The sequence below is a fragment of the Globicephala melas genome, chromosome X (genome assembly GCF_963455315.2).
Source record: "Globicephala melas chromosome X, mGloMel1.2, whole genome shotgun sequence".
NCBI lineage: Eukaryota > Metazoa > Chordata > Mammalia > Artiodactyla > Delphinidae > Globicephala > Globicephala melas.
The window spans coordinates 118,766,225-118,793,246 of NC_083335.1; the positions used below are offsets into that span (position 1 = coordinate 118,766,225).

Here is a 27,022-nt window from a genome sequence, read left to right on the forward strand (position 1 = left end):
TCATTGCATCCCCCCTGGGTGAGGACTGGGGCAAGCCCCAGGAATGCACTTACTATTTCCTGTGAGATTCTTCACCGGAAATCCACCTCTGAACCAAGACACCTTGTGTGCACATTCAGGATAAAATTAATAAAAACCCAGCAAACACTAAGTTTAAGTAAGCTGTTATGGCTGTAGTAATATCAGACAGAATTAGCAAAACATGCAAGAAAGGGGGGAAAAAAGGAGCAGTGGAGAAGAGTAAAGGCTGAAACACACCAGGAAGGTGTAAAGTCCTAAAAGAGCACATGAGGAACACTGGATCCTGAAATCACCGGAGCAGACAGCGACAGAACTACGATTGCAAAATTAGAGTGGGAGAGTTCAACACGCTTCTTTCAGGACTGAGAGAGCATTTCAATAAACGATCACAAAAGATATAAAACATTTGGAAAACAAGATTCATCAAGTTTAACTAATTATTCTGTCTAAAACATTTCGCAGAACAATGGGAGAATGCTTGAACTTTAAAAAAGCAAACCAGAATTTTCTATTTGCTGAAACTTTGAGGGAGTCTCACAAATGACACAACAGTAAAATCATACAGGTTATTATGCATTTAACATTGAATTTAGTACAGCATAAGTAAAAAGAGAACTGGAACATGCGTATATATTTGGAATTTAGAAAGAATTATTTTAAAAAAGGTGGATCCAAGAAAAAATAATTGGAAATTTGAAAATATTTTGAACTTACTGGGAGGATATATATTACGCTTTGATCTAAATGTTTTCGGCATATCTCTTGGGATTCTTTTAGCCACCCTCTGAAATAAGGGCCCTTATTATCCTTACATTACAGATGAACTTGACAACACAGGTGTTACTTTGGGGTAAGGCATAAATAAAATTACCGTATATACTGAGGTAATGCATAAGCTGTTTAAATAACAATTGGTCATAAATTCTCAGGGCTTCCCTCTGTACCTCGCAAGTCACATACAGACAGGAGAATTGTGGAGACACAGAAGCATTTTTGAAATGTGGTCTCTAACGCTTAGCAAAACAGAAAGCCCCCGGTGAGTTTTGAGTGGAGAAAGGTCATGCTGTAACGTTAACTTTAATCAGATTGTGTATTTCACTTCTTAACAGCGGCGGAGCCGGGTGAGACCACTCAGGGGTCTTGTTGGAAATCAGAGCAATGGATGAGAGGGTGGTATTTGTTCCTGGTGGTCCTGGTATTAGTAATGACTTATGTTTGGTTTCTGCAAACATTTTGAAATAGAGCCTCCGTCAGGTGCTTGCAGATTGAGCACAGATCGGGAGAGAGGAGGAACAGCCAGAGATGTAGATGTCTGCCTGCAGGCTTCTGACACTCAGAAGATGGACCTTGGGTCGTTTCGGGGCACGTGGTGGAGTCTGTATGTGGACACGTGATGTGTGAGAACATACCAGACGTCTTCCTCAGCCCGCTTGGCTGGTGGCCCCAGCACCCAGCGTCAGTGGTAGTCGACACGGGTCAGTGTTTATTTCAGCCTCCCCGCCATGCACGCGGCAGCTCGTGGAAGGCTCTGCTCCATGTTTCCTCATTCCAGGACACCAGAGGAGAAATAGCTCTTTCTGTGGGAAGTGCCCATTCTCGGGGCAAAGAGAGAAACAGGAGTTTGCACCGAACCCCACAATGACATTGCAAGTTCCTTCTCAGAGGTGGCATGTGGCATGTCATTAGGTCAGAACTTGACGTGATCCGTCGTACTTCACGGTGTGGAGATGGTTGAAATGTGGGTGCATCCCGGTCACTCATCATGTCGGCTCCTGTCCGTATGACATCCATAAGCCCCACCCTCCCCTTGGCTTTGAGGTGCGTTCCAGAGAGACATGAAAAGGAGAGATAGGGGTACTCTTGTTTAGACACCTCTCTTGAAGAATTTGGCAAGAGAAGAAGAGAGAAGCTTGGCGTATTTGGAGAGGAATAGGTGCTAAAGTCACTTTTTTAATTGAGGAATAAATAAGTATCAACAGTATAACAAATAAATGATTCAGAAGAGAGAGCAACAATCAAATATAGCAAATACATGTTTCTCAAACCCCATAATATTGTTTGCAAATCTAAAAAGCATTCTTTAATAATTGCTCATGAAGCTTGTATTAGGGTTCTCCAGAGAAACAGAACGAATGTAAGATATATATAGCAAATATACATTATACGTAATAAACGTCTCTAATATAAATATATAAAATATTTAATATATATTATATCACATATAATTTTATAATAGTATAATGTATACTTTTATATAATGCATAATATACTTTCATGTTAACCATGTTGATTATAAGTATATATAAAATTCAAGTTGAACCAAGCAGAGGATTTTTGCATGCATAGAGAAACTTAGTGAAAATTTTAAATGTCTCCTTACTGGTGTGAAAGCTCACACTGATCCATCCTTTGAAGGTCTCACTTATTCGTATCTTACGGTTGAGCAAAGCAAAACAAAAACACCAGAGAAACTACACACCCCACGTCTCTCTATAAATGTGGGGAAGGGCAGATTTTCAGAAGTTCCAAGGAAACACATCTAATTTTCACCAGTTCTGTGCAAGGGTTCCAGGACATTGCAAGACCCTGATTTTCCTGTATAGCGCTGATAAAAGATAAATAAGTTCCGCTTGTAAGTTGAGTTACAATAGCCTGTTGGCTTTCTATCTATAACATACTTTCAGTGAGAGCTGGTAAATGGCCAAGACAGTTGTTTCCAAGGAGGGAGCAGTTGGTTGAACAGGGTTTATTTTTCTTCAGGGGAGAAAGAAAAAAAGGTCGCTTGCTATTTTTAAAATAAATATTTCAGAGGTTTCAATAGTTTGTGCAAAATAGACTAAATTTCCCCCTGCCTTTTCCATAAAGTATTAATGGACAGCTTTGGCACAGGCTAAAATGGAAAGCCTCCGACCCCGATCTTTTCTGGCCTGTTTCTTTTCAAAGCGCTTCCATTTCAACTCATTTGCTGTGCAAAAGTATTGCAAACAAAGCAAGCATCGTGACCACTGAAGAGGTACAAATATTGTGATGTTAGCCACCACTTAGAAAATTCCAAAGTCTTCCCAGGGAAAACTTCTACCCCAAAGTCCATGTAAATCTTGTAAGGTCACAGCTGACCCGGTCCCCAGACCCTCCATGACCTCACAGGCTCTGTAGCCCTCCACCCGGGACACACACTTAATCTCTCAGTGGCAGAAGCATGGTCATCCCAAGGTGTCTGCCCTTGCCCTTCTTTCTGTGTGGAGCAATGTTCCTTCGATTATGTTAAGGCATCCTCCTTCAAACCTGTAGTCTGTCGCAGCTGTTCTCTCCGTTTTATTTTGTGCACCACGACTCATCGACATCTGACCTAATAGCCGTTTATTTACTTGTTTGCCTGCTTTTCCCAGACGAATGGGAAGCTCCCCAGGAGAAGGAAGGGTCTTCTAAGCTTCCTCAATACTTTATACCAATGTTTATAAAAATGCCCAGTAGACATTTGCAGAAGGACGGCAGAAAGCTGTGGTTTCTAAGAGGTCCCCAGCTCTGTCCCATGCTTCTCTCCACCTTCCCGGTGCCCACACACAAGCCTACTGCTGTGTCATGGGACCATCTTCGTACAGAAAACTTCTCCTTGGCTTCGTTCCCACAAGGACCCTGCTCCTGTAGGTTTGTCAGGAATCTTAGCAATGATGTTGTGTGTCACCGAGAAGGGTCGTGTCACAGTGTACCCAATCTTCATCCTGCCCATTTTTTCTGAAACTCATTCTTCCTTTGCTACCTCTTTACTTTTATTAAAATTAGGAAGCAGGGACTTCCCTGGTGGCTCAGTGGTTAAGAATCTGCCTGCCAATGCAGGGGACACGGGTTCGAGCCCTGGTCTGGGAAGATCCCACATGCCGTGGAGCAACTAAGTTCGTGCGCCACAACTGCTGAGCCTGCGCTCTAGAGCCCGCGAGCCACAACTACTGAGCCCGTGTGCCACAACTACTGGAGCCCGTGCTCCGCAACAAGAGAAGCCACTGCAGTGAGATGCCCACACACTGCAACGAAGAGTAGCCCCTGCTCGTCGCAAGTAGAGAAATCCTCTGTAAAGCAACAAAGACCCAACACAGCCAAAAATAAATAAATTAAAAAAAAAAAAAGGAAGCATTTCCCAGATGTCTGGCATCTCTCTAAAGAAATCATAGAGCACTGAAAATTAATCTGAAAGCATATATATTCTGTATTGATTTCTTTCAGTGATTTATGATTTCATATATTCATATATCTACTATTTCCTTCATCTTGTGCTGGGTTTAATTTGCTCTTTTTTTAGATTCTTAGAGAAAAGTACGTTGATTTTAATCCTTTACAAAATCTCATAGGGGCGTATAAAGCCATAAATATCCCTCTAGCTGCTGCTTTAGCTACATCTCATTTTTAATAGGTTGGGTTTTTCATGCTTCTTGTCCTTCTATGACCCATGTTGTACAAAGCAGAGCTATGTCTCTTCAATTGCCAAATATTCAAGGATTTCCCAGGTCGTTGTTTTCATTGATTTTTAACTTAATTCTGTTTTGATCCAAGACTACACTTGATAGAACTCCAGTCTTTGAAAACGTGTTATGACTTATTTCATGGCCCAGCATGTGGCTGACCCTTGTGGGTGTTTCAGGTGCCCTTGAGGAGAGGATGTGTTCTACGCTTGGCGGAGGTCAGTTATTTCAAGGTGTCGGAGGGGGCAGCTCCCATCACCTCTGCCCTTAGTGACACTTTATTTGTTACACCAGTTACCGAGAGGGGAGGGTTGAACTCGGAATCTGTAACTGTGGGTTTGTCCGTTTTCAACGTTAGATCTCTCAGAATGGTGCTCCCTCTGTTTTGAATCTCTGTTATTTGCAGACATACATCTGTAATACGGTTATATTTTCCTGATGATTTAACCCCTTATCATTAGTGATCCTTGATACTCGTATATTCCTGAAGTCTATCCTGTGTGGGTTTTTTTTCTTTTTTTTTTTTGCGGTACGCGGGCCTCTCACTGCTGTGGCCTCTCCCGTTGCAGAGCACAGGCTCCAGACGCGCAGGCTCAGCGGCCATGGCTCACGGGCCCAGCCGCTCCGCGGCATGTGGGATCTTCCCGGACCGGGGCACGAACCCGTGTCCCCTGCATCGGCAGGCAGACTCTCAACCACTGCGCCACCAGGGAAGCCCTATCCTGTCTGGTTTTAACACAGTTGCTTCAGCTTTCTTATGCCTCGTGTTGCATAGTAGATGCTTCCCATCCACTTATTTTGTTTTATTTTTATTAATTAATTTATTTTAACATTTATTTAATCTATGTGGCTGTCCCGGGTCTTAGTTGCGGCAGGCATGAGGGATCTTACTTCCCTGACCCGGGATCACACCCGGGCCCCCTGCATTGGGAGTGTGGAGTCTTAACCACTGGACCACCAGAGAAGTCTCGAATCCACTTCTTTTAAACTTAAGGAATTCTTGTAACTACTGTGCATCTCTTCTAGGAGCGTGATGTTGGATTTTAACCTTTACTGAGTGTATGTATTACACAGATGTATGAATGTGTTTATGTCAACTTGTACTTTTCATCTAATTTGCTGAGGTCTAATGCATACAATGGACTACATCCACTTAATTTTTTTAAAGTATTTTTTGTTGTTGTTGAAGTATAATTGATTTACAGTGTGTGTTAGTTTCTGTTGCACCACAGAGCGATACAGTTATACATATATATGTATCCTTTTTCAGATTCTTTTCCCGTATAAGTTATAATAGAATGTTGAGTAGTGTTCCCTGTGGTATACAGTAGGTGCTCGTTGTTACCTATTTTATCTATAGTCGTGTGTCTCTGTTAGGAATTTGGGACTACATCCATTGAAAGTGCACAGTTTAGTGAGTTTGAAAAAGTTGTATAATTAGCGTAGCCACTTGCCCACCACAATCAACGCACAGAACCCCCGTAGAACCCCAGACATCCCCGCATGTCCTTTTTCAGACAGAACCTTCTGCTGTTCATAGCCCTAAGGCAACCATTGGCGTGTTTTCTGTCACCGTACACGCTTCAGAATGTCAAATATAGGAAAGAAGACAGCATGTACTTTTTTGTGTTTGTCTTTGTGGCTCAGCAGGTGACTTAGACACTCAACCACGGAGATGCAGGTACTGACGTGTCCAACCGTTCTAAAGCCAAGTCCCATTCTACGTGTGTGTGAAGACTCCACTTTTTATCTCGTCGTGTTTTGTGGGATGTCCGATTTCTTTCCAGTTGACGCTGTTGGGAGTATACGCGAACGGATTCGTGTGTGATTCTGGTTTTCGTTTCTCTTGAGTTAAGGACATAGGAAGGGGATTGCTTGGTTGTTTGGTAAGATGATTTTTTTATATAGACGTTATTTTTCAGACCAATTCTAGGGTCACAGAAGTATCGAGAGGAAGGGACAAACAGTTTCCGTACCCCCACTCCCACCCAGACACAGCCTTCTCTGGTGTCAGCAGCTCCCACAGATGGTACAGCTGTTGTAACTGATGAACCTACACTGAAGCGTCATCATCACCTCAAGTCCCTAGTTTGCATCGGGCTTCACTCCTGGTGTTGCCCGTTCTGTGGGTTTGGACAAGTGTCAAATGACATGTGTCCCCCATTGTAATGTCATCCAGGGGAGCTTCAGTGCCCTCAAGATCCTCTGCGCTGTGTGCTCAGCCCTCCCTCCTAACCCCTGACAAGCACTGATCTTTTTATTGTCCTCATGGTTTGGGGTTTTCCAGAATGTCCCATAGTTAGAAGCACACAGCCTGTACTCTTTATAGCACCATCATTTATAATTGCCCAAACTCAGACGCAGCCAGGATGTCCTGCAGTAGGTGAGTGGACAAAGAAACCGTGCTCCATCCACAGAAGGGTCTGTTACTCAGCGCTAAAAAGAAATGAGCTTCCAAGCCATAAGAGGACATGGAAGAATCTTCAGTGAATATACTAAGTGTACGTTTGTTTTTTTTAATTTACGCATACTGTCAGCCTGTTCGAGCCAGCAACCATTGGCATCTTAATTAGCACTCTCTGCGTTAGAGTTTTCCAGTAAGACAAAACGCTATAGATCATTCAGTCTTAATTTTCACACATACGTATAAAACTTTCAGCTTCTGTCTATCATCTGTTTATCATTTAAGTACCTAGATAATCTTTAACTTTTGCCCAGTTCACTTGTAATCCTTGTAATATCTCACCCTCGTGTTTTTTCAAACAGCCATGCATTTCAAAATACGCCTTGGTGTCCAGATAAATTATATCCAGAGATTTAAAGCTGTCAGTTCTCATCATCACAGCTTTCAGGCCACTGATCAAATTAGAAAAGAATGATCTTCCTTTTACAAATGAAGCTGACAGTGTGGCCACTGCCCGTCAGACATGCTGTCCCCACTTCACTTCTGCTAAGCATCAAATCTAGGATTTGAATTTCCAGTGGCCAAGGCCATTCTGGGGTTCTGCCTTAATTTAAGAAATTTTATCCACCCACCGTCCAATTATTTCTCTACCATTTTCAGAATTCTTTGCCATAATCGAGATCTTACGGTTGCCCCACGTTCTCAGGAATCGACCTCCGCCAGTGTTCCCCAAACGTGCTGCTTCAGATCGCGTCCATTTCCGGACCTCCTACAGCGCAGAGCAAAACTGCAGGACAAGCTGTTGTGCGGTGTCCTAGCGTTGAATGTTGTCGTATCCTGCTTCCTTTTCTTGACATCTCATCTCCTAGAGTCATCTCCGTCTCACTGCTCGCCTTTCTCATCTTCCATTCATTCCTCAGCCCGCTCAAACTGAACTTCCTTATCTTCTCACAGCTGAAGAGTCTCTTGCCAAAAATCACACATTGTTGCTTTCCACGCTTGCAGTTAAAATCTTGCTTGCTCGTGGTCCCTTGCTGTGAAATGTCGCAGCTGTATTCTGAATCTCTCTGCCGTCTCTACAGCTGCTGTTAGCATCCTGCCTTTTCTGCCTCTGCGTCCGTCCACTCCCATGCATGTCCGGGGTCCCTGAGTTACTAGCGACTGTGTCCATGAGGTGTGCGGTCTCCAGAGCCTTGGCAAGACACATGCTGCACCTTCTGCCACAAACCACCAGCCCTTACCTGGTGGATGCCTTGTCACCCTCAGTGCGTCCAGTCCGATGTCATCTCTTTCCAGAACATCCTCTTACACTTTTATTCCCATTCACAAAGCCCTGTCCTATATGTATGCATCCTGCATAAAAATATGCCAGCATTGTAATGAAATAATTACTTTCCTTTCTCCATCACTTGATTCCTTGAGGGCACAAATGAGGAGCTTGTCAGATTTCCACTTGAATCTCCCTGCCTGAAATAAGACTTTTTAAAAAAATATTTATTTTTGGCTGCGTTGGGTCTTTGTTGCTGCATGCGGGGTTTCTCTAGTTGCGGTGAGCAGGGGCTACTCTTTGTTGCGGTGCATGGGCTTCTTATTGCGGTGGCTTCTCTTGTTGCGGAGCACGGGCTCTAGACGCATCAGCTTCAGTAGTTGTGGTGCGCGGGCTCAGTAGTTGAAGCTCACAGGCTTAGTGGCTCTGCGGCATGTGGGATCTTCCCGGACCAGGGCTCGAACCCGTGTCCCCTGCATTGGCAGGCGGATTCTTAACCACTGCTCCACCAGGGAAGTCCCTGAAATAAGACTTTAAGGGTTCACATGTTATTGATCATTGAAATGATATTGATTGAATGAGTTACCTCGGTGTTAATAAGCTATATTTATTAACTAGAACAGAAGTGTACAGTACCCGTACAGCTACCCGGAACCAGGAAAGTGAAGTAGGGACACATCTAATGACCATGTCAAAGAATTGGTACAGTGAACACCAGTTCAGTAAAACACATCAGTACTTCGGAGTGATGGCAACGTAAATTTAACCCAGATGGTTCATAACGAAAGCAAAATTGAACCACGAGCTCACGCAACCCTGCAAACTATCTCCTTTCCTTTGAATTATTCTACCTCTAATTCACACTGGGAAAAATGATGATATTTTGAGCAGGGAATTTTCAGAACTATCCCACTAGATTCTGCCCCTGAATCATAACCTCAGTAAGTGTCATGGTAAGAAGTCTGCTCTGACCATACTGCTAGGTCTACATATTTTAGAGTGACAGCAGTAACGATAGACAAAACAGGAAAGAGGTGGAGGAGAAATTATACAGAATAATGAGGAACTAATACCCAAAGTCTGAAGGAAGCGTATGGGTGTAACATTATAACCTACTTCAGGACAAGGATCTTGGCGTATATAAAAACAAGGTTGAAGAGTTTTAAAAACAATACATTTTATACACCACTTTCTAGAACACTTACACATCTTTAATAAAGCAATTCACACCCATGAAGGAAGAAAACAAAGTCAAAATACAATCACTCAGAAAAAGATGGCAAGAAGACAGCAGAATGTGGTCATGAACCAACATAACACTGTCATGAAGAGAGAGTAAAAATCACAGAAATGGAAATGAAAAGAAAAGCAAGAAAGAATATAACCTGTAGGGAAAATAATGAAGAGACAGAGAGGATAGGTGTAAGAAAAGTCAATGCAATGAAACAGAATAAAAAGACATTAAAAAGACTCTGAGGGATATATCTATCAAAAAGACCAATATAAGCATAATTGTCCAGAAAACAGAAAAGCCAAAATGATGATATATATCGGTTATTACAGATTAATCCCCCCAAAATGTCAGAAATAACCTCACACTTGAGATCATTCTTTGGAAAGACCCATGTTATGTCAGGAAAGTTAATCTGTCATAAGTTAGACAAAGTATTGGCCATGGTAGACGAGTATCCTTGGCAAAAAGATTAAACTGATTTATAAGTATTAAAATTTATACAGGCCTCAGCTTCTCTGTAGTAGTATGCAGTATTATTAATAACTGATCATATGTGAGTCACAAATCTTCAATTTGTTCAATACAGTAAAATCCTGATTTTTAAATAGGGAAAGTGCATAAATGTCTACCCTAAACAAGAGCCGAAACTAACCAACAACAGAAAATAATGAAACCGAATAAAATATGTGTAGCCCAAAGGCACCATGTACTACAGAGGAAATGCTAAGGGAAACACCCATTAAAATGAGGAAAAACAGGAAAAATGCTTATTCTCACTGTTATCAACATTTATCCCATTGCTGAAGTTGGAGGAATTAGCAGTGCAGATAGGCAATACAAAGGCATAAAAGTGTAAGAAATTCCCACAACTCAATAGCAAAAAAAACCCCAAGTAACTTGATTAGAAAAATGAGCAAAGGGGGCTTCCCTGGTGGCTCCGTGGTTAAGAATCCGCCTGCCAACGCAGGGGACACGGCAGCTGGTCCGTGGCAGCCATGCGCAGGGGTCTGTAACAGCCCGGTTCGCGAACAGGAAATGAGGTGTGGATTACATTGTGAGACATGAGCCTTCAGACACAGAAAGAACAAGATGTTTACATTTGTAAATGAAACGGATACCTTCTTGTGTGACTGTGTGTGTGTGTGTGTGTGTAGAGTGTGAACACTTGCTTTTCTGTGACCAATAGAACAGAGCGCCTAATGCATTTATGTGATAAAATTGCTAATATCTCTGAGAAGACCTTTCCTTTACTTTTCTCAGTTGCTTTTGCCTCAAGACGATTTCTATATCCTTTCGCTTTCAGAAACTCTACTTGACTGCAACACAGTAATGTTGAACAGAATAGAATTGAAATGAAATGAAACAATGATTTTCTTTTTACAAACATAATTTCAGTTAGGAAAAAAAAAATCACACTCCATTAAGTATAAGGTCCGAAACCGTGTGTCAGGAGCGTTCATGAAATTATGTGTATGGTTGTTAAGTCTTAGAATCTCTTAGGCAAATATTTGCTGTTTCAGAACAGAGCGCTTTTATGCACCTTTGTTGTGCTGAATAAATGACTCTGACTGTCAATATCATGTGATGAGACGTGTTTATAGGCAATTTGAGGAAAATGGTTGCCTGTTACCTTTAATCTCTTATAATATTGTAGGGGAGGGGGGATTTCCCCTTCTACCCCTCTTGAGTCCTTGTGGCTGGACTTATAATAAAATTAACACAAGACAGATAAACAGGAGAAAAAGAAACACATTTTAATTTGTGTGCACAGAGGTCTCCTAGAAATGGGACCTAAGAAGTGGCCAAAGCAGGTGGCTTTTATACTTTTTACACAAAGGAACAATACATTTGTGAGGCATCAACAGGACAAAGGAACACCGGTGTTTAGTTAATGAAGAATCTAATCAGAGTTCGGGCTTGAGGCAGTCAGTTAAAGAAAGAACAGGCTTCTCAGCCCGAACTCCCTGTCTCTGGCCGTAAGGATGTCCTTCTGTGTCCAGATGCAGGGAGGGAACCTTTCACGGGGGGGATGTATTTCCTGCTTCAGGGGGACAGAGAGGAGGGTCAGAGTGTCCTTCCTGCATCGGCTGTTTCTTAAGTAACTTTAATTCAAAATAACCAGTATGCCAGGGAGGCGCATTTTGGGGTGGCCTGCCTGCACCCCAGCAATATCTATTCCTATTGTGGACACTGAGCAGGACAGTGCAATCCATGTATAAGAGTAGCATTCTTCAGTACTCAGCCATGAAAGAGAATGAAATAATGCCATTTGCAGCAACAGTGGATGGACCTAGAGATGATCATAGACAAATACCCTATGATGTCACTTACATGTGGAATCTAAAATAGGACACAAATGAACTGATCTACGAGACAGAAGCAGACTCGCAGACACAGAGAACAGACTTGTGGTGGGCCAGAGGGCAGGGGGGAGGGATGCACTGGGAGTTTGGGATTAAAACATACACACTACTATAGGTAAAATAGGTAATCAACAAGGACCTACTGTATAGCGCAGGGAACTGTATTCACTATCCTGTGATAAACCATAATGAAAAAGAATACAAAAAAAAAAGGTATGTATGTGTATAACTGAATCACTTTGCTGTAGAGCAGAAATCAACACATTGTGAATCAACTATACTTCAATTAAATAAAAGAACAGTATCCTTCAAATAAAGGATATCATTACACATTTGTGCACTCGCACGCGCACACACACACCTTTCTTCCAGGTAATATTATAACTAGATGAATAAAGGCGTCCGCAGATGTTCTGTGACGTGCATGATTCTAATGAAGCCTAACTCACTGCGTGTAGAACGGTGTCTCTTTACAGTCACTTTTTAAAGCACCTGAACGATTTGATGAACATGGAAAGCCTGGAATAAGGAGAGCTTCTATTTTCAGTTATAAAGAATTAACTGTAAAGGAGGGTCATTACTGACCTATTTTTAATACCGAGCAGCAGAAGAGGCAGGTTACTAATTTGAGAGAATCACCACACCTTATCAAAAGGAAAACACATGGCCATCTAGTGCAGAGCCAACAGAAAGCTTGGACTGTGTAGCAAATATTTAGGGTATACCTGGCATTATATTATTTTATTCTGTTTGCACTGTCTGCTTTCCATGTTTCTCCTAAGTCGTCAGAAATGATTTAACAATATCTTGTTAGTACTGTTCTTACTTGAAATGTAACCAATGAATGTAATATGAACTTTTGTGGAAAACTGAGACTCCTTTTTAGACGTGGCGTTATTGGCACCAAGAAAACTGTTTCACTTGAAAACACATATAATGTGGACATTCACTGTAGTCATTTTTTTAAGTGCCAACGAGACAAAATATTTGCTGTCAGGGTGAGAGATTGCATTTCTTATTTTCCACCTATTTTTATATCTTGAAATATACAGTGTGTTCTCTTTAGGAAGCTAGTGATTAAGAAAAGTAAAAACACAGAAACAGAAGGCGAGGTGGAATGTATCATTTCTGTTTATCTGCAGGAAATTATGTATTTAGACAAAATAATAAAAGTAAGCACAATCTCAAATAGCTTTAATTCTGTATCAAGGATTTTTTTTTCTTTTTCCCACAACATCGTTTATTTCATTCTTCACCACTAAATATTGTAAAACTGTGGTGTGTCATTTAAATAATATATATTTTATTGAAGTACAATTGATTTTCAATGTCATGTTAATTTCAGGTATACAGCGCAGTGATTCAGTTATATACACATAACTTTTTTGGATTCTTTTCTCTTATAGGTTATCACAGAATATTGAGTAGAGTTCCCTGTGCACTACAGTAGGTCCTTGTTAGTTGTCTATTTTATATATAGTAGTGTGTCTGTGTCAATCCCAGCCTCCTAATACATGTTTATACTTTGAATGGAACTGTTCATTTGTTTAGATTTTACTTTTCTGCCCAATTCTAAGACTGAAAGCACAGCTGGGACAGAGCCTCAGTGTTGTCAAATCTGGGCTAGAAATGGACCTGGGAATGACTGTCAGTGACACCTGTGTTGCTGGACATCCCTTGGGAATTAGAAACAAAGGATTAGGATGAGGGGCCCCTGGGGGAACGCTGGGGACCCAGCTCAGCATTGCCGACTGCACTCTCTAGTTCCTCTTTCGTAACCTCCCATCTCTCATTAGCTGTTTCCTCATCTAACACCTATGCCTCTTGCACACGAATGGGCTCCTACATCTCGGAATCGTGTCTTCTGACTCCACCGAGGCTGCTGTCAGGAACTCCGATACATCCCCTTCTTCTCAAAGGTGTGGTCAGGGTCCCTACGAGTAAATTCTCCTTGACAATTAGTGGCACCCCCAGAAAAAAATCATAAGATAAAAATCCCTCCAGATAGCATGAAACATCGCAGACCCAGAGAATTCTCTCTCATCCCGAATCATTTCATTAACCAATTAAATGAATGTCCTACCTTACATGTGAGAATTTTCTCCATTAAAAGAATGTGTACAAATTTTCATAGAAATAGTCGATACTTCATACTTCTTTTGTTGTTGTTCTCTGATGCCAAAGGTATCTATTTTTTGTTGAATTGCATGTTTACAGCAAAATACAAGTCATTATAGATATTGACTATGATTTAGTAGGCGTGGGTCCTTGGGGGAAGGAATTAGGGGAGAGAGAGAGAGATACACCTTGGAGATTCATTGCTGAGAGAGGAGAGACAAAAACAAAGAAAAAAGCAAGTAGTGAAAATCATCAGTCCTGCAAGATCAAGGCTGTGTCGCAAGTGGCGCTCTCCCTGTAAAACAAAACAAGCAAAAACCAAACAAAACCCACACGAGTTGTTTTTTTAGGATTCATGATTAGGGATCCTCTGAAACCTCTATGACCCAGGGCAATAGCTCTAAATGGCCCAAAGGCAAAGGCAGAATCCGGTGCAGTTGTTCCTTTGTAAGTTCCGGTGGAGTTGTTGCTTTGTAAGTTCCGGTGCAGTTGTTGCTTTGTAAGTTCCGGTGGAGTTGTTCCTTTGTAAGTTCCGGTGCAGTTGTTGCTTTGTAAGTTCCGGTGGAGTTGTTCCTTTGTAAGTTCCGGTGCAGTTGTTCCTTTGTAAGTTCCGGTGGAGTTGTTCCTTTGTAAGTTCCGGTGGAGTTGTTCCTTTGTAAGTTCCGGTGCAGTTGTTCCTTTGTAAGTTCCGGTGGAGTTGTTCCTTTGTAAGTTCCGGTGCAGTTGTTCCTTTGTAAGTTCCGGTGCAGTTGTTCCTTTGTAAGTTCCGGTGGAGTTGTTCCTTTGTAAGTTCCGGTGGAGTTGTTCCTTTGTAAGTTCCGGTGGAGTTGTTCCTTTGTAAGTTCCGGTGGAGTTGTTCCTTTGTAAGTTCCGGTGCAGTTGTTCCTTTGTAAGTTCCGGTGCAGTTGTTCCTTTGTAAGTTCCGGTGCAGTTGTTCCTTTGTAAGTTGCCGTGAGTCTAACTTAAATATGCCTTTGTTCCTGGTCTTTTTAGATCTTCCCTTTTGCTGTTTTATCTCAGTTTGATGAGTCTATCTACTGCCTTTTTTTGGTTTCCTTTCCATTTTTGTGGGTCCATGTTTTTCTCCAGTTCTGGAAAATCCTTAGCTATTAGATCTTTGAGGACTGCCCATTTCCTAATTTGCGTATTCTCTTCTGTTGTGACTGATTAGATGTGTGTCGGATCTTGACATTTTCTGCTTCCTATGTATTTTTCTCATAATTATATCCCCGAACTGCGTTTTCCAGTCCTTTTCTATTTTCATATTCGTTCCCTTAAGCTATGGATAAATTGTTTGTTATCCATCTTTTGGATTTTTAAATTCAAAGATTTTCTAAAATGTCAGTATTGTTCTTTTTGACGTGACACCGATTGCTTTCAAAAGTGATACTCACACCCTCAGATTTTTCCTTATCCTCTGAATGCTTTTAAACATTCCAGACCTGGCTTTTATATTCTTTGTAGGATAATCCCAATTATAGTATGGCTTTGCAGTCCCGAATCCTCTGTTTTTGTCACTCAGAGAGGCTTCTCCTCTTGGATGTTGGTTATTTATTTTGTGATCTCATCTTTGATTCAATATAATTGCAGCATCTGTGCCCTCGGTGGGAATTGCTTTCTTCCAGAGAGATTTGCTCTGGCTTCTGCCGGAAGCTAAGATAAATACTGACCTAAGACCAGTTTAGCTCCTGCCAAGAATGCTGCCTGCTAGAGGGCTCCCGGGTCCTGCTCACCCATCTTGTTTGATGGGCCTCAGCCTGAATCGCCAGGTTCCTTCCACAGTGTTCGTATTTAATCCCAAACACACACACACCAAACAAACAAAAAAATCTGACCTTGCCCACAGCCTACGTTTCGGTTTCAACTCATCGGATTTGCTTTTCATTGGTTGTTTCGGTTTCACATTGTTTGGGGTTCTTGGGATTTTCTTTCTTTTTTAAAAACTCTTATTCTATCGGGGTAGGAACACTTCACGCGAGCTCTGTCCTCTTAACAAAAATTTAAGTGGATGGTATTGTTGACTCAAGGTACGCTGTTGGACAGCAGAGCTAGAACTCACCTTGCTTACCTGAAACTCTGTGCCCTTTGATTCCAAACTCCCCATTTCCACCTCCTCCCAGCCCCAGGCAGCTCAGTCCAGTCTGAGCCCATGGATTTGACTGTCTTAGATTCCACACGTAACTGGGATCGTGCAGTGTTCGTGTTTCTGTGACTCGTTTTATTCCTCTTGGCATGGTGTCCTCGAGGTTCCTGCATGTCCCATATTGCAGAATTGCCTTGCTTTTAAAGGCCGAATGGTACTCCGTTGTATGGATCTAGCAAATTTTCCTTTTCTCTTCATCTCTCGGTGGACACTTAGGTGGTTTCCACAACTTGGCTCTTGTGAATAATGCTGCAGTGAACATGGTTGTGCAAATATCTCTTCAGTATCCTGATTTCAATCCTTTTGGATAAATACCTTGGGATTTTCTTTCACTTGTTAGGAGATCTGCTAATTCTTAAAAGGCTTATAGAAACGTATGCAGGGTCCAGGCTGTACCATATTACAAGTCTCTTCAGGAAATCCACTTCTGCACACTTAAGAGTTTCCCAGCACCTTAGTGAAAAGGTTTTGAGGATCATCTCAGGAAAATCAGACCTTAATCTTAAGACTCGTATTATTCCCGGATTCTACTCTGCTTATAGAATACAAGTCAGACTCCTTGCCGTTACATACAAGGGGCTCTGTGATTTTTCCCTTTCACGGATTTCGTCGTCTTGTCATCCTCTGTGTCTACACGTGTATTAGGCTCCAGTCACGTTGGGCTACTTAGAAAGCTTGTAATGCACATTTCACATCAGTCTCCCTCCAGCATCCCTCCACACCCATTCCTTCTACCTTCTAGTCACACGGAGAAATCACGTCTGTCATCCTGTCTTACAGTTCGGGATGGCACGTGATTGGGTTCTATCCAGTGACCCGTGGATGGACGCTGCTCACAGAACTAACCAATAAGTACCTCTGACGTCATGCTACGCTCTTTCTCTTTTCTGACCTGTGAGTTGAAACCATGATCGTTAAGTGCTGGATTCTGGATGCTGGATCATAGGCATTGGAAAAAACGTGCTGTATGTTTGAGACTGGATTTCCCAAAAGTCCATCCTCCGTACTGTGTTCTAGGTCCAATAATTCTGATGGGTTTTATCTGCTAGTCAGTGAAACCATCATAATTCAAAAGTATCCCTCTGAGCTCATTGTGGACAGGATGAAGAGAGGACATTTAGAGAGAACAGACTCCTAAGTACTGAGATTTGGTACTTAGCAGTGAGGAAGGATGTCTTTTATAGGAGAAACAGGAGAGCTGAATTATCTTCACGTCAGTTGAAAACTAGCGGCTTCCCTTCAAATAGAAAGTGACCAAAAGGAGTCGATGTAAAAAGTCTTTGGACATCTCTGGAGAAGCTATAGTTTGTGTTTTCTTTTAAATATTAGTCGTTAAAGGATATCAGGGCACTTTCTCTGGAGTGTTTCTCTATGTAAGGGCTGTATACTATATCCACCATAATGACTGAGAGATTTCTGGGCTTCACAGATCTGCTGATTCATAATCTGTCGAAGGAAAGCCTGTGATTTGCTTCTTTAAAATCTCAGGCAAGGGACTTCCCTGGCGGTCCAGTGGTTAGGACTCCTGACTTCCATTGCAAGGGGCACAGGTTCGACCCCTGGTCGGGGAACTAAGATCCTGCAAGCTGTGTGGAGTGGTCCCCCCACCCCGCCCCAAAAAAAAAAATCTCAGTCAATTCTCACATGTTCTGTAGTTCGAAAACTACGGACCTAACGACATACCTGGCAGCCATGTAGTCATTAAACCACCCTCACCGCCACCATTATAATCATCCTCCTCATAGCATCATATCCTGCATATCGTCGGCCAAGTGAGGATTGAGTAAAAGAGTTCACTTATAAAAGAGGGACACATCGTACTTACCTTCACAGTTCTGCTATGCAACTTGACATGAGTTTTGAACATTTATTTTATTGAAGTATATTTGGTTTACAATGTAGTGTTAATTTCTGCCGTACAGCAAAGTGATTCAGTTACATATATATATGTATGGAGGAGGGATGGGCTGGGAGTTTGGGATTCGCAGATGCAAACTATTATATAGAGAATGGATAAACAACAAGGTCCTACTGTAGAGCACAGGAAAGTACATTCAGTATCCTGGGATAAACCATCGTGGAAAAGAATATAAAAAATTATATCTCTGCATATAATTGAGTCACTTTGCCGTATAGCAGAGACTGGCACAGCGTTGGAAATCAACTCGACTTCAATAAAAAAAAAATTTTTTTAATTTAGAAGAAAAGAAGTCTCTTTTGGTAGTTGCAGAAGTCATTCAAAGATTGTAACCTTATCTATTTAGATGTGTCATTCCCCACTATTTCATTCTCTCTTTATTGAGATATGTTCATATTGGATGGTCTGGCCAATAAATCAGGTATCACCAGTGGAATTCTTTTCAGTTAATTCAGTGATGGTGAAAATCAGAATGTTTCATTGTAGTATTTTAAATTAGCTCAGAATATAACGTTAGGGCTGAAACTCCTTAAGTGCTGTTGTTGTTAATTATATATATTTTTCTTGTGTTATAGGGTAATCGCTGCATTCAAATCCCAGAATATGTTAGTTTGCTGTCATGTCCATTTTCCTATTCACTTACCTCTAGGGATACTTTTTTTTTTTTTTTTTTTGCAGTATGCGGGCCTCTCACTGCTGTGGCCTCTCCCGTTGCGGAGCACAGGCTCCGGACGTGCAGGCCCAGCGGCCATGGCTCACGGGCCCAGCCGCTCCGTGGCACGTGGGATCTTCCCGGACCAGGGCACGAACCCGGGTCCCCTGCATCGGCAGGCGGACTCTCAACCACTGCACCACCAGGGAAGCCCTAGGGAAACATTTTATTTACAGTACTGTGTTTAAAAATGACATTCACTAAACACAAACCCCTAAACATTTTTGGTTTTTTGATGTTTTTTTTTTTTTAATTCATACAAATTTTATTTGTCATTTATAGCTCAAGAAAACTTTTGGGAGGTCTGAGGTCTTCTGCCAGCCTTCAGTAGGTGTTCTGTAGGAGTTGTTCCACGTGTAGATGTATTTCTGGTGTATCTGTGGGGAGGAAGGTGATCTCCGCGTCTTACTCTTCCGCCATCTTCTGCCTTCCTGGACCATTGTTTTTTAAAGTCTTTATTGAATTTGTTACAACATTGCTTCTGTTTTATGATTTGGTTTTTTGGCCGCGAGGCATGTGAGATCTAAGCTCCCCAACCAAGGATCGAACCTGCACACCCTGCATTGATAGACAAACTCTTAACCACTGGACCACCAGGGAAGTCTCTCAACATTTTGAATCATATCCTTAAAGCATCAATCTGTGTGTTCTTTTTACTGTGTCTCAGTGGGAAGCAGTGGCTCTTGAGTTGGTCTCTTCTTCCACCCAGAGCTTTCTGGGACAGAGCTTCATCTTCCTTTGCTTTGTTAAGTCACGGGGTGCAGACTCGATTCAGTACATCCTTTGTTTACATTCTTGGTATCTTTGTGGCTCTGTAGGTTTATCTCAGAATCTGTGGGCAACCTTGGGAATGAATTAGGAGAAAGTGGTTTGGGTTATATCTTTATTTTCTTCAAATGCATATTTTATATGTAAATTTCATGGAACATTGATCATTCGTTGGTCAGGCTGTGAATAAACTGTGCAGGAAACATGCTGAACACTGAGTTTCAGTGTAACTCACATATCTTTGGGGAAGCAGTTGGATATAAATTCAAAGACTCACAGATCTGTGCCCGTAAAGATAGACTGAAATAGTTGAGGTTCATAACTTGCCTTCCTAAATTCATACAGAGAACTTATGTATCTTGAAACATACACAATAGAAAACGAGCATAGTCCTCTCCTAGATCAATCTGGAAAGAAACCAGATTTATTCTTATCAAGTATGTCTCTATCCATACAGCTAATAGGAAAGCTATCACTTCTCACCAGATACTAATCCACATTTAGATTCCATTTTTAATAGGTGGAATCCACAGCTTTTTTGGTGATTGTTATTTGTATTGAAAAACATTAGGGGAAAACTGAGGAATCTGAATGAAGTATAAAATTTAGTTAATAAAAATGTATCAACATTGATTGATTATGGTAAATGTTCAATACTAATATAAGAGGTTAATGATAGGGGAAGCAGTGTAGAGAATGCCAGAATACTGTACTATCTTTGCAATGATTTTGTGAATCTAATATTTTTCTAAAATTGAAAAAGTTATTAAATATGTATTTACATTATTAAATTTTAAAATAATATTTTAAGACAGCTTATGTGGAAGCATGGTGTGGTTGACATTTACTATCACTTTAGCCTATCTATCATCATTGTTCCCTAGAATGGATGAAAAAAGGGATCTTTACAATATTTTGAATTAAAATAAACTATCCACATTGGGGGAAAAAAAAAAACAACTGCGATTTCTGACCTAAGACTACCATTTTGGTGTTTTCAAGATGCACTAAAAAGGGTTTTCCCCTTGTGTGTGAAATACCAAAGAACGCCTTGAATCCACCAAACTCAGAATACCAGCTTTATAGCTGACAGTGAATATGCCAGAGATTCTACTTAATCACTGCTTGAGAAATAAATGAATAAAGCTAAAAAAAAATTACTCTCAACAGTACAGAGGCTGCTGGTATTTATCTACAGATCAAAGAAATAATGCACAGTTCCAGAGTAAGGAATTAGACCAGACAGTGGACAGAAATACTTCAAGTGCTTTGCTTTCCTCATGACTCTACATAGAGACGTCTTCCTCTGAGAGGGTTGGCTGATGAAAAGTTTTTGTGTTTTCTTCAAAAAGGGCCGAATCACCTTGCAACATTGAACGTGCCAGAGTCTTTGGCCATTTGATTATTTCCAAGACTATCGTAATATTCAAATCTTCCAGCCTGAGTTTCTACAAAACATGTGAATATTTTTAATACACTCTTCAGTCTCTTTGATGGAAAAAGAAAATTCTCTATTTCTTTTGGAGAAACAACTATGAAGACCGTTTACAAAATATGAAAGGTACATTCTTTGGCAACTGCCGGGAAGAACACGGTGCAATCTTCAGTGTGATCGTGAAGATGACAGTTAATATTGACAGAGTGTGAAACAGGAATGCATCATGGCTCCTGGTAGCGTTTTTATCCGAAGAGAGGAATCCAAATGCCACAAAACAATGACAGCAGAAACAAGACATGAGCAGGTGGGAATTTGGAAAACTATTACATTTAGGATGGATAAACAACAAGGTCCTACTGTAGAGCACAGGGAACTATATTCAATATCCTGTGATAAACCATATGGAAAATAATTAGAAAAGAATGTATATGTGGGTATAACTGAGTCAACTTTGCTGTACAGCAGAAATTAGCACAACACTAAATCAGCTGTGCTTCAATTAAAAAATAAAGAAGTTGTGGTATATCTTACAATGGATATAAAAAAAGCCATAAAAAAGAATGAAATAATGCCATTTGCAGCAACATGGATGGACCTAGAGATCATACTAAGTGAAGTAAGCCAAAGACAGATATCACATGACATTGCGTATTTGTGGAATCTAAAACAAAATGATACAAATGAACTTATTTACAAAATAGAAATACACCCACTGAGGGGACTTCCCTGGTGGCGCAGTGGTTGGGAGTCCGCCTGCCGGTGCAGGGGACATGGGTTCGAGCCCTGGTCCGGGGGGATCCCACGTGCCACGGAGCGACTGGGCCCGTGCGCCACAACTACTGAGCCTGTACTCTGGAGCTTGTGCTGTGCAACAGGGGAGGCCACCGCAATGAGAAGCCTGCACACCGCGGCGAGGAGTGGCCCCTGCTCGCCACAACTGGAGAGGGCCTGCACACAGCAATGAAGACCCAGTGCAGCCCAAAATAAATTAATTAATTAATTAAAAGAAAAAAGAAATAGACCCACTGACATAGAAAACAAACTTATGGTTACCAAAGGTGAGGGATAAATTAGGAGTTTGGGATTAACGGCTACAAACTAATACATATATAAAATAGATAAACAACAAGGACCTCTACTGTATAGCACAGGGAACTCAGTATTTTGTAATAACCTATAAAGGAAGAGAATCTGAAAAAGAATATATATATATATATATATATTGGGTTGGCCAAAAAGTTCGTTCGAGTTTTTCCATAAGATGCTATGGAAACACCTGAATGAATTATTTGGCCAACCCAATTTTTTTTGTATATACACATAAATATTGAATCACTGAATCACTTTGCTGTACACCTGAAACTAACACAACATTGTAAATCAACTATACTCCAATTTTTAAAAAGTGGGACAATAAAATCTTATATACATAAATTAATATTCTCTAATAATAGGGAATTTTAACGAAGAATGAATTATCTCAATCACTAGTAATCTAAAAGCACAAATTAATATCTGTTAATAGCCAACTCAATATCAAATGATTGCTTTTTACTAGAACAATGCAACTATTTTAACTGCCGTATAAGCCACTCAGTTCTTCGAGGTTTTCTCTAAGAGACGGAGCTAGGCTATTCATAAAGAAAGCGATTTCATTGAACACTTTATTCTCTGATGTTCTAACTATTGCTTTGGCAATCTTCATAAGCCGTAACAGGGTAGTGTAACTGCCTTAAAAGTGCCTCGATATCATATTTCATAGGAATGCCCTTCAAAATGGTCCCCTTACGATGATCTGTATCCTTTGTATTTTATGTGTGATGGTTAACCCCCTGCGATTTTAAGGTCTCTGCGTCCAGCAGGAATGCAGAAAGGGAGCGCACTCTATTTCCAAAGTTTTCTTCGTGTGCTTTCTTTTTAATTTTTTTCTTAAAGCTTAATTTCTTTTTTATTTACCACCGTAGCCATTTTTTTAACATCTTTATTGGAGTACAATTGCTTTACAGTGGTGTGTTAGTTTCTGCTTTACAACAAAATGAATCAGTTTTATATATATATACATATGCCATTTTTAAGTGTACAGTTCATTGTGGTAAGTGTAGACATATTGTTGTTCAACAGATCTCTGGGACTTTCTCATCTTGCAACACTGAACCTCTGTAGCCATTCAATACCAGCTTCCCGTGCTCCATCCTCCCAGCCCTTGGTGTACACTTTTCTACTTTCTGTGTCTGTGATTTTAACTATTTAGATACTTCATACAAGTGGAGTCCTACAGTGTGTGTCCTTCTGTCCCTGGCTTATTTTGTTCAGCATGATGTCCTCGAAGTTCATTCTTGTTTTAGCAGCTGACAGGGTTTCCTTCCTTTTTAAGGCCACATAATTTCTTGGATAGGACACCAAAACCAAAGGCAACAAAAGGAAAAATAGACAGGTGGGACTACAACAAAACATTAGCACATCACAAGAAACAGTCAAGAATGAAAAGGCCACCTGTGAAATGGGAGCATCATTGCAAATCATATATCTGATAAGGGGTGATAATTAAGAATATATTTTTTAAAAATATTTTTAAATTTAAAAAAAATAAATTTTAAAAAATTTAAAAAAGAATATATAAGGAACTTCTGCATCTCAACAACAATAAAACAAGTAAATTGATTAAAAACGTGCAGAAGGGCTTAAATAGACATTTCACCCCAAAAGACAGTGACCAATAAGCATGAGAAAAGATGCTTACTATTACTAATGATTAGAGAAATGTACATCTCTAATGAGATATCACACAATGAGTTATCACCTGACACCAATGAGGATGCCTACTATAAACACAACATAATCAAAAACAAAAGAAGGAGAAAATAGCAAATGTTGGCAAGGGTGCAAAATTGGAATACTTGTGCACTGTTGGTGGGAATGTAAAATGGTGCAGTTTCTATGGAAAACTGTATGGAATTTCCTCGAAAAATTAAAAATTGTGTTATCATATGACTCAGCAATCCCACTTACGGGTATATATGCAAAAGAATTCAAGCAAGATCTTGAAGGTGTATTTGCACACCTGTGTTCCCTGCACCATTATTTACAATATCCAAGAGCTGGAAGCAACCCCAAAGGTGAATGGATAAAGAAGAGGTGTCATGTCAAAGCTTAATTTCTTCATAGGTTTCTTTTCGAGGTTTAGGTCTAGCTGTTTAAGTCAAGTGAATATCTTAAAAGCTGGGTGCAAAGTTTTGAACAATGACCAGACCTCTGAGGCTTGACACAATTTTTGTAGAGTAAAAGGCAGGAACAAAAAACTGGCTCAGGCAGTGCAGAGAAAATTCAAGTGAAACCTCCAGTCTGAAAGTAAGATAAAGAAATTAGCAAGGTAAAAAGAAAACTTATCATATACAACAATAGTGTGATAGCGACTTTCCTCTTAACTTCCTGTGTGCACAAACTAATTCATTCAGAGAAAACTTTGTCATAGACTTTTTATTGAAGTAGAGTTGATTTACAATGTCATGTTAATTTCTGCTGTACATAAAGTGACTCAGTTCTATTTATATATATAGACACACACACATTCCTTGTTACTATTCTTTTCCATTATGTTTTATCACAGGATATTGAATATAGTTCTCTGCTATACAGTAGGATCTTGTTGTTTATGCATCCTATATATAAAAGCAAAAGTTTTACTTGAGAGATACTAGTGATTATCTACCTATATAATATTTATACCTATATCTTTCTTTTATATTAATCATCACAATCTGCTACATCTATCTATATTTTCTAAAGTGAAAATTAAATATTTCTTGTGAAAACAGTTTACATCTGCTACATCTATCTATATTTTCTAAAGTGAAAATTAAATATTTCTTGTGAAAACAGTTTATCTCAATTTAATAGTTATCTATGCATATTTATATTTTCAATGAGTTAGTCTTTTTTTTCAAAATAGGTTACATTGCTAATCTGTAGTGTGTGCGTGTGTGTGCGAGGGAATGAAATGACATGGGTCTACGTGAAAATATTTTGAAACCTGTACATGCATAAAGCACCCTGAATCCTCTTAGATGAAGAATGTGAGGCTCACATATGTCTGGTAAGTGTCTCATGAAAGTGGTGAATGAGACCCAGGTCGTCTTTCAAGGTGTAATTTCTGTCCGTTTCTAAGTAATCACGAGAAAGTTGTTCACGTCCTTTTGGTGTTGTATTTGTACCCTGTTAGTGTATCCGGCAGGTACAACATACAGTACTTCATCTCATAACAGTGGTTAATGATGCAGTAATCGCCGTGGACCCATGATGTCCAGGTATAGATAATAAACGCATGCATTTCATGTATGAGCGGAAGCAGCTCAGCAGGTGTCCAACCGCGTGTGTTCCTCTTGGGAATACAGAAGCCCCATGTTAACGACTTTCATAAATTCTTACCATCACTCCATAACCATTATTAAAATGGTCATGAGTACCGAATTTAATAACAGTTTGATAAGATAAAATATTAGCCTAGAAGAAGCATCTGCTTTCCATCATGCAGATAAGCTCTGTAATGCTCTGAATATCCATGATTAATTATTCTAAGTCATCTAATCAATATGAAACTTTGAACTGCTTATTTTCAATTAGAAGTAACACAAAGTTTCCACAATAACAGAACTGATTTCGAAATATAGCATCTAATCCAATAACGGTTACATGCAGTATCAAATTTAATGTAAGTTGACAGAGAAAAGGGTTGATACCATTTTCTTAGCATTGCACTGTGTGCATCTAATGTCCCCCAATTCTGGAGGACTACCTAATTTATAGTTAATGCCATTTAACATATTCCACTGAGTAAATTAGGCTCTAAGGGAGCTGTGTAAATTAGGTTTTAAAGGATAAACAGAATGGGACGGTTCCGGCAGAAAACAGCTGTACTGCGTCTGTCCACATGTCATAACTGTACTCACGTATGCAATCAGTATGGACTCACTTCCTAGAATTAAAGGAAATCGTAATACTTCACTCCAGCAGTTTAATATGCTTGCATGATTTATTATGCTTTATTAATCAAAAGATTATACTATTGTAGGTGAAGGTGTTATTATTTTAGAATTGAGAAAACTCAGGTCTCCATGCATGAGAAGCATATTTATGGATGGAGGAAAAAGTGCTAGTTTCTGAGAAGAAACAAAGGAGTAATTTGGGGGAAGCAGCATCATTTGCTCACTAAGAAGTTTATCCCGTGGTAGGTAAAGGACAGGAACAGCATAGTATAGGAAGAGCAAAGAGCCCGAGACATTCATCCTTGATCTCATGCTGCCCCCGTGACCACGAGCAAGCAGTTCACATCTTCAGTCTAGTTTGCTTGGCTCTTGTTGAGGTTGGGATGTGTTCTAACAACTCCCTTTTGGCTCTAAAATCGTACACTGCTGTGATCACTTCCAAGTAAAGTTATACATGGACATAAACCCTTACGTTCTGTTATATAGGTAGAATATCCCAGCATTAATGGAAATGCTGGCTATTCTAGGGCATCCACGACCAAATTCCTGTTCTGCTTATGTTCTAATTCTACCTGTGTCTGCCTTTTCGTTTTTGGTGTGTTCATTGGATAGAGACAAACCATGACGTAATTCTGTTTTTCAATAGCTCATGACAGATCAAACAAGGTCCAAAGGGCTGTACAATAATTAGGGCATAACAACAACTTTAACTACTTCCTAAATTCTGAACACATAGATTATTTCGTCAGACGACAGCCCTGAATCTTAAATAGAAGGACATTGAGGTGCCAGTGTTACCGAACCGTACTTGGGTCCACTCGGGTCCAGAGGTGCAGTAAAGCCAATCTACTGACCCCGGGAAGTGGCGAAAGAAAGTACAGCGTTTATTGCAGGTGCCAAGCAAGGAGAATGGGCAGCTCGTGCTCAAAGGACCTGAGCTCCCTGATGGCTTTCAGGGAAGGGTTTTTAAAGACAGTGCTGGGGAGAGGGTTCTAGGATGCCTGATCAGCTCCTGGACCTTCTCCTGATTGGCTGGTGCTGAGGTAACAGGGTGGTGTTTTGGGGAATCTCAGTCATCAGCCATCTGGTTCCAACCAGCCTGGGGTCTAGTGCTTGTGGTTAGCATGTGGTCACCATCCTCCACCTGGGCGGGGGTCTTGGTTTCTGCAGAACAACTCAGAGATACGGGTCAGACTG

At 40.5% G+C, this 27,022-nt stretch overlaps 1 protein-coding gene and 1 long non-coding RNA gene across 4 annotated transcripts in view; one reads left to right on the top strand and one right to left on the bottom strand.

Moving 5' to 3' along the window:
• LOC115842371 (uncharacterized) overlaps window positions 1-27,022 on the top strand; it is an 82,568-nt gene that overhangs the window by 42,994 nt on the left and 12,552 nt on the right. The window lies entirely within an intron of this gene.
• Window positions 1-27,022, bottom strand: part of DHRSX (dehydrogenase/reductase X-linked) — a 368,637-nt gene that overhangs the window by 11,446 nt on the left and 330,169 nt on the right. The window lies entirely within an intron of this gene.